Source organism: Aphis gossypii, chromosome 2, assembly GCF_020184175.1.
Source record: "Aphis gossypii isolate Hap1 chromosome 2, ASM2018417v2, whole genome shotgun sequence".
Taxonomy (NCBI): Eukaryota; Metazoa; Arthropoda; class Insecta; order Hemiptera; family Aphididae; genus Aphis; species Aphis gossypii.
The window spans coordinates 27,433,423-27,440,864 of NC_065531.1; the positions used below are offsets into that span (position 1 = coordinate 27,433,423).

The following is a 7,442-nucleotide window of genomic DNA, read 5'->3' on the forward strand; positions in this document are numbered from 1 at the left end:
AAATCTAATTAAATGTTTTTGGAACATTTTTAACCACTCCTTTTTTTTTATAATAGAAACAATTCGATCGTTGCTTAAAACACGTGTCCACAGTTGCGATCCTAAATAACAGTTACAGTATAATATTTTATAGTACAAGAAAAATAGAATGATAATTTCACTCAAATAAAAAACATTATCAATTACTTATCGTAAGATTTAAATAAATTATATCAAAATCAAATAATTTGTCATGCTTAATAAATAATATGCAACAAAGTAGCAGCTTAGGTAGGTACAATACAGGAGTATAAGTAATATTAAATTATAATACTATGATCTACATTCTACAATGATTACGGTTGAGTATTATAATATATTAAAATATTTCTTGTCCAAGGGAATTTTATCGCTTTAACACGCACACGTTAGCCACCAGTTAAAACGTTATTTATTTATACAAATTTGCATTCAAGTAACCTTATTAAAGGCAATTCCACCAACAATATGAGAATGAAATACAGAAGGAATGTGTGTGTGTGTGTGTTTGTTCGTGTATGCAAGAGAGAGGGAGAGAACGACACGCCGAACTAAACGGATTCGAGTTAGCGCATAAATTTGCATATACATCGCCTACATCGGCAGGGGGAGTCACGAAAGCCCCCGAATTTGGTGTGCAGAACAAATAAGCCGAGCGAGTACGTTAGCGGTGGAAAAGGTCTCTCCGATGGGATGAAAGAGGATTTTGGTGGATAGAGACGTTTCGTTAAGTGAATATACTATTCAATTTGGCTTTAAAAGAATAAAAAAAACTTACAACTTTATTTCAAAAAGAATCGTTACAGTTCATAAAGAAACTAGGTCAAGTTCAAATTATCAACCATAATATTTAACAAGACATATTGTAAAACATACTGTATTATACTATTATAAATTTAAATTTTCATTTATCAACCGATAATTTATGTGCAAATTTATGTTTCATAAAGTTATTCTGTATTATAAATCTACAGCAGATTCAAAGTTGCTTTAATTTACTACGAGTCATAATGCAATATATGCTCAACGTTAATTATTATTACTTAAACATAAAAATGTATAACGAACAAAAAAAAAAGAATATATACTGAAAAAATGTCACTGTATTGTAAGTTTTAAGTGTATCTCGTCATTTGTGCACAGCATTATAGATATTTTATTAAACTTAAATTAAATAATATTATGATAAACCATCATTGTACACGAATAACGATCTCTGACACGGTGTCAGCTTCTATTTCAAAAGATATTTTATAATCGACTTATATTACTATTATTATTTTATTTTTTATTGGTATTAAGATAAGTCAGTATAATATTTGACCAAAACCATCTAATATATTATTGTATTGTAAATTAATGTAGAATATATAATATATTATTATTATATAAAATATATTTTTACACTGTATGTTGCTATAAAAAATGTGTTATTTTTTAAAATGTTATTTTAGTACATATTGTTATGTTGTTTAGATTGTAGTCAATATTTTGTAGTATATTCATAAAAAAAAAAAATCATCCACTGAAAAAAAAATATTTTGAAAAGCAAAATTATCAGAGGCATCTTTCTATATAACACTTTAAAGTCTGTTTATAAATAATAATAATATTATGAAACCGTTATGGATTACTCTGTACACATATAGATACATATTGAAAACATGAACACATAGGTACATAATATTATCAGAATATGCATATTATAGTTACACTCTTTTTTAAAGGTATTAAATAATAAATATACCATTATAATATTATGTTACTAACAACCATTGAAATGTATATGAGGGTCATACTTATGTTGGATGTGTAATTTCTCCACATAGAAAATTTCCCGTTAACAAGTTCGTAGCTTTTGTGCAACACTTAAAGAAAGAAAATAAATAAAGCTTTAGAAATAATGGCTTATACATGTTTCCTCTTACCCTTCTAAATGCATCGGTGACCCTTATGTGCACAGGAATGAAGCGGATCACGACCCTACTCTTTCGGCATATTCTAGTGGTTACCAAAAAGTTTAACTCAAAAATATTATAAGAAATTTTAACCGTGGCGGGTACTATGCGTTAACAATGGTTTTAATCGTACATTAACAAATAGTATTTGAATCATAATCGTTGTTAAGAAAATTAATAAATCGAAATAATTATAAATAGTCATTTGTTCCGTACAATAATTGTACAACTGTTCCTATAATAATTACTAATGAATATATTTATACAATTTATTATTTTCTAGTATTTAACTTATAGCATATAAATGTTGATTAGATTAATCATTTTGTTTTTTTTTTTTTAATCATATGAATTAAATATCTTAAAATACATTTGATTTGGTAAAAATTATAAGAATATGTGTAATTTAAATCAATAAAGTTAAATTAAATGCATGAACCTAGCATGTTTTGCTTTAATGGAAATAAACGTATTTAAACTACTGTACAATTAACGGGTATCATTAAACGCATGTGTCAACTAGTTAGGAAAATTAAAAAAAAAAATATTATTTTTTTTATTAACGTTATAAAAATGTATTCATTGGAATTTATATAACAGTTAAATAAATATGAGAATAATAGTTTATTACATTAAAAATGATCTACGGTAACCATTCGATTTGCCTCTATAAGTCTAATATAATATATATATATATATATATATATATATATATACAACAATTTTAATAACTTGATCGAACAATAATTTATACTACCTAATAAAAAATATTATTAAAGAACTTAGATTTATTATAGTGAAATAAAAACATAAAATTGTGTTCATCTACTTTAGTTCTGGAATGTAATCGACCTATACAGATATTTTAAAAAGTTTTGTTTTAATAAAATTGTTTGGCAACAGTTTCGTACAGAACTTGTATGTGAATTCGTGGTGTAAAACCTCAAGTGTTGATCTTTGATTCTATGCATAATAATATGGCATTGGGGAGACATGCGCTAGAGCATAAATGGGGAGTTAGTATTTTGTACACAGACGATAAAAGACCGAAAATGTGAATGATCTCATAAAGTATTCACCTCACACACCCAGAGATTTATTCTTAGTTAAAAAAATGTTGCTTTTCTCTCGGGTGTACACCTTCTTTGTTTTTGGTAGTTTTTAGTTGTTGGTTGTATTAATTTTTCGTTTTTATTTAGGTTGAAATAAATAATTTCAACAAGACGACAAACAACCCCCCGGGCAGATGTCCATTTAAAATAAAACCTTATATATTATTTTAAGTTACAGCCCACTAAATATATGTAATAAGTTTTTTGTGGTTCGTTCAAATGATGTAAAAACTGACAAATGAATAAAATATCGATTTCTGAATCAGTTTATTTTTTTTATTTTTGAAGGAAATAATGACCGAGTTTTCAAATTCAAATACGTACTAGGGTTTTTTAATGACTCAAAGTAAAGCTTTTGTCAGATTTACTGTACCAGAAAATAAATACAAAATCGTATTACTATCCACTGAATGATAGCATTGCAAAAAATGCTTCTAAAACACGACAGATAAACAACAAATCAATATTAAAATTTAAACCGCTTACGTAAGAAATTATAAAAATGTGTAAGTTAATCCTGTTTTGCGAAACGTAAAATCAATCAAATAAATGTATATTTATGCTGTTAAAATGTGTATTTTCGTTCAGTAAAAAATAAAATTGTGAATCAGAAGATTTTTTTATTTCATGCAGCATATATGCTATAATATATTTCTAATATTTTATGAGGACTGAAGCACCATACGAATCGTAATGGATTTATTAAATTGGAAGTTTAGAAATAAAAAAGGTAGCCTAGCAAATATACATTAAACACTATTTAACATTTAAAATAAATATAATCGATTCTCAGTTAACTGATTGACATCAACTAGGTACATAATATGATTTAATCGAGAAAGCCTCGTCAAATTAAATCCCTTTATATATTTTCTCGTGCATATAATCTCGTTATGTAAGTGTTTTATATGGACTTGAATTCTTGATTGACTTTCATCGGCCACATTGGTTGAATTTAAACAACTCGATCAGTATGAACTTCAAAGTAGCTGTTCTTTACAGTCATAATGTTCTGAAAGTAGGTGGTATTCCATTAAGACACTTTACTGAAGATGCATATTGAACTATACGCTTATGGAAAATAGGAATAAACTTAAATGTGTTTTGGAATACGTCCAATAACTCGAAACATTCAATACCACTTTGACTTTTGGGTTTCGCAGAACCACCAGAGCCCACTTTAGGTACTTTATCCTTAAAATATGACTGTTTTTTGGTTATTGATGCACACAATTAAACCATAGGGGTCCCCGAGGACATTGCCACCAAACTTAGGGAAGTTACTACGTAACCGATTTACGATTCACGCTACCATTCCACCGTCGGTGTGGTATATATTATTAATCATTCAAAAGGAGAATAATCATTCTTCGGATTTGAACACATCCAAGAAAACCGAGAATCTACTTAAAAAGTTTAATCATCTGTTCATGCATACACAACTCTAGTTAAAACAAACGATAGTTGGCCAAGTACACGTGACTGACAATTTAGGACGTCCGATAACCAGAAGCTAATTTGTGATAGGAAAAAAAAGCGTGTAAATAAACACGTCATTCAACTACCATCACTCGCAACATTTAACCAACCGAAACTATTGCTTTAAAATTAATGATTGGTTAAATTGTGATTTATTTTTTTCAACAAGCTTCTATTTTTGTAATTTTTAATGTAAAGCTTGATATTTACATAGTTTGTATTGTATAGTAAGTAATAGTTATAGTATAGAAACATTTGCTGGATTCCAGTTATTTAAAATTATTTCCTTACAATATTATCAGTTTTAAACACAAAGTTCAAATATTTATTAAATACCAAAAACCAAATATTAGAAAATATTTGCATTACAAATATATTCTTTTACAAAAATTCAATTGTAATTTTTCCTTTTAATAGAAAAAATTTTGAAATTAATACATAAAACAAGTTCTACCCATTTTAAACTATATTAACACTTTCATAACATTTAATATTTTATTAAAAATATAATTATTGATTTATTAAGTATAATTTTTAATCAGTCAAACTTACTTTGAAAATGCGTTTAAATATTTAAATTGTATTATCAATTTATTATAATAAATTCAAGTAGGTAGCTTAAAAATATGAAATATCATAGTATCAAGAAGACTATAATAACTCTATTAACTCTAATAAAAAACCTACTATGTTGGTAATTGAATCATTATTGATCAGTAAAATTAATCCATTAAAAGTTTTAATCATATCGATATCTATAAAGTTTTAGTTTAATACGTTTAAATGTATAGCTATGTACCTATTCGATTGAAAGCAAAACTGTATTTTAAACTGTATACTAAGGTAAAATTTATCGAAAATTCTCTAGACAAATTATTTAATCTATATTTAAATGAAACAATTTTTCTTGAAAATATAGAGCTGAAAAATTTTAAGAATACCTTAAAACATGATAATATTTACAAAGATTATATTCATAAACCACCGATAATTATAAAAAAAAAATTAAAACACTACTTACAATCATGCAGATAGATTACTCATTTATGATTTAATTTTCTCTGTAATATCGTAATAAAATTATCTAATATTTGACATTTATCGAACTTTTTAGATTGTTAGTATAAGAAAATTACGTCAGAGTTTAGTCTGTTTTCATTTACATAATACTTTACATTTTAAAATAAGTAAATAAATTAATACATTTAGAGCACAATATTAGGCTTTATTATATATTAGATTAACATTTAATCATTTTGACGGATGCTTTTGCAGCTTAGGATGGGTTTAACGTTATATTTTATTTCTACATCTCATTTCTATGAGTGTGAAAAATAAAGTTGGTTAAAAACTTTTTTTTTAATGATATTCTTAACAAAATATGTCTTATTATTTTGTTTGTTTTAATACACAATGAAAAACTACATGCCGGCAACCACCAATCACGTAAATATTCACGGAAACGCATTGAATCGGAAGTACCCGCAGCAGATGAAAACACTACTAAACGTTTTTATAATAGAAAAATTGTCATCAATAAGTCACTCGTATTTTACTCCCATAATTAACGGAAGGTTACCACGAGTGAGTGGTCCGATCTAAGAATATTATCATGACGTATTCGTACACCCATAATTGTTTCAATGGCATATTATAGAGTCCCCGTTAGTGGGATGGGCTGGGCAAGGTAGGGAGTGTGCTCGATGATTATGGTATTTATATAACATCATATTGTATGTATAGGTAGTACATTATAAGTTTATGTAAGACGTTTTCACTCACCGGCCACTGTGGAGACTGATGCGGTGTCTTGTGGTGAAAATTATTGTCTTGTGCGTTATTCAGACGAGGCAACGATTATTATACGGAACCGGAAGAAAATTTGGGAGGTGATAAACAGCAATGATAGTACCGTATAAAGTTTCACGTCACCGTCTGTCGGTAATTAAATCTGTTTCCTCCCAACATTCGAATTCAAAAATAATCGTGTCGTGATCGATTTACACCGCCGAACACATTTATTATATTATTATTATAATACACACGTGTGCACGGCGTTCGATATATTGGGCAAACGTCAGTACTATTATTTTCGTTGTTAATAATATTATATTTTTTATTGCTATTGTACCGATGACGTTATTCTCGGCAGTTTACGTCGTCGTTGTTGTTATTATTATTATTGCCGTTGTTTTGTCGAACGGTGCGAAAAACGTATATTCGGACCGGCCGTCGAGACTTGCGACTACTAAACTGCAGGCGTGATCCACAGCAGTACCGGTGCTTCACTGGGGGGCTACGATCGGCGTGTGCGCACTCCCCGGGGCCGCGGACGCGACGCCATCTGTCTGCCATGGCTGAGTGTGAATGGGGGAAAAAAAAAACGCGAACACACAAATTTGTTCTGTCTAACCCGCGTGCCATTCGGACTCACGATTGACCCCCAAGATTACACATTAATATTCGATACCACGATTGCGGTATTTGTGGTAGAAAAAAAACAAAATTACTATCGAGAAGAAAACAAAAATCGAATTTTTCAAGTATAGGCAATATATAGGTACGCTTAGGATGTATTATGCGTTACAGTCAACTCTGAAACAGCTAAATTTGGTTTGGTTTTAAATGTGTACGCAGTAATGCAGTTTTTCGACAAATATATAATAATTGTAATTAAATTTAAACGCTTTGCCTGAAAACCATTATATAATATATTAATATATAATATACATCTGATAAATTGACAATTTATTATTCTTAGCAGATACCATTTTAAATTCAATTTTGAGACTAGCTTAAATAAATGACATTGGAAATTAAATTCTTTAAAACAGATTTACAGTTTTCTTAAATATAAATTGCACGTACTTTCGTA

At 28.3% G+C, this 7,442-nt stretch overlaps 1 protein-coding gene across 1 annotated transcript in view; it reads right to left on the reverse strand.

Moving 5' to 3' along the window:
• Nucleotides 1–6,828, reverse strand: part of LOC114131785 (teneurin-m) — a 199,025-nt gene extending 192,197 nt beyond the window's left edge. The window contains exon 1 of the mRNA XM_050201294.1: nt 6,350–6,828. The gene's annotated coding sequence lies outside the window, so the exon portion shown is untranslated. The remainder of the gene's footprint in view (nt 1–6,349) is intronic.
• Nucleotides 6,829–7,442: the final 614 nt, after the last annotated feature.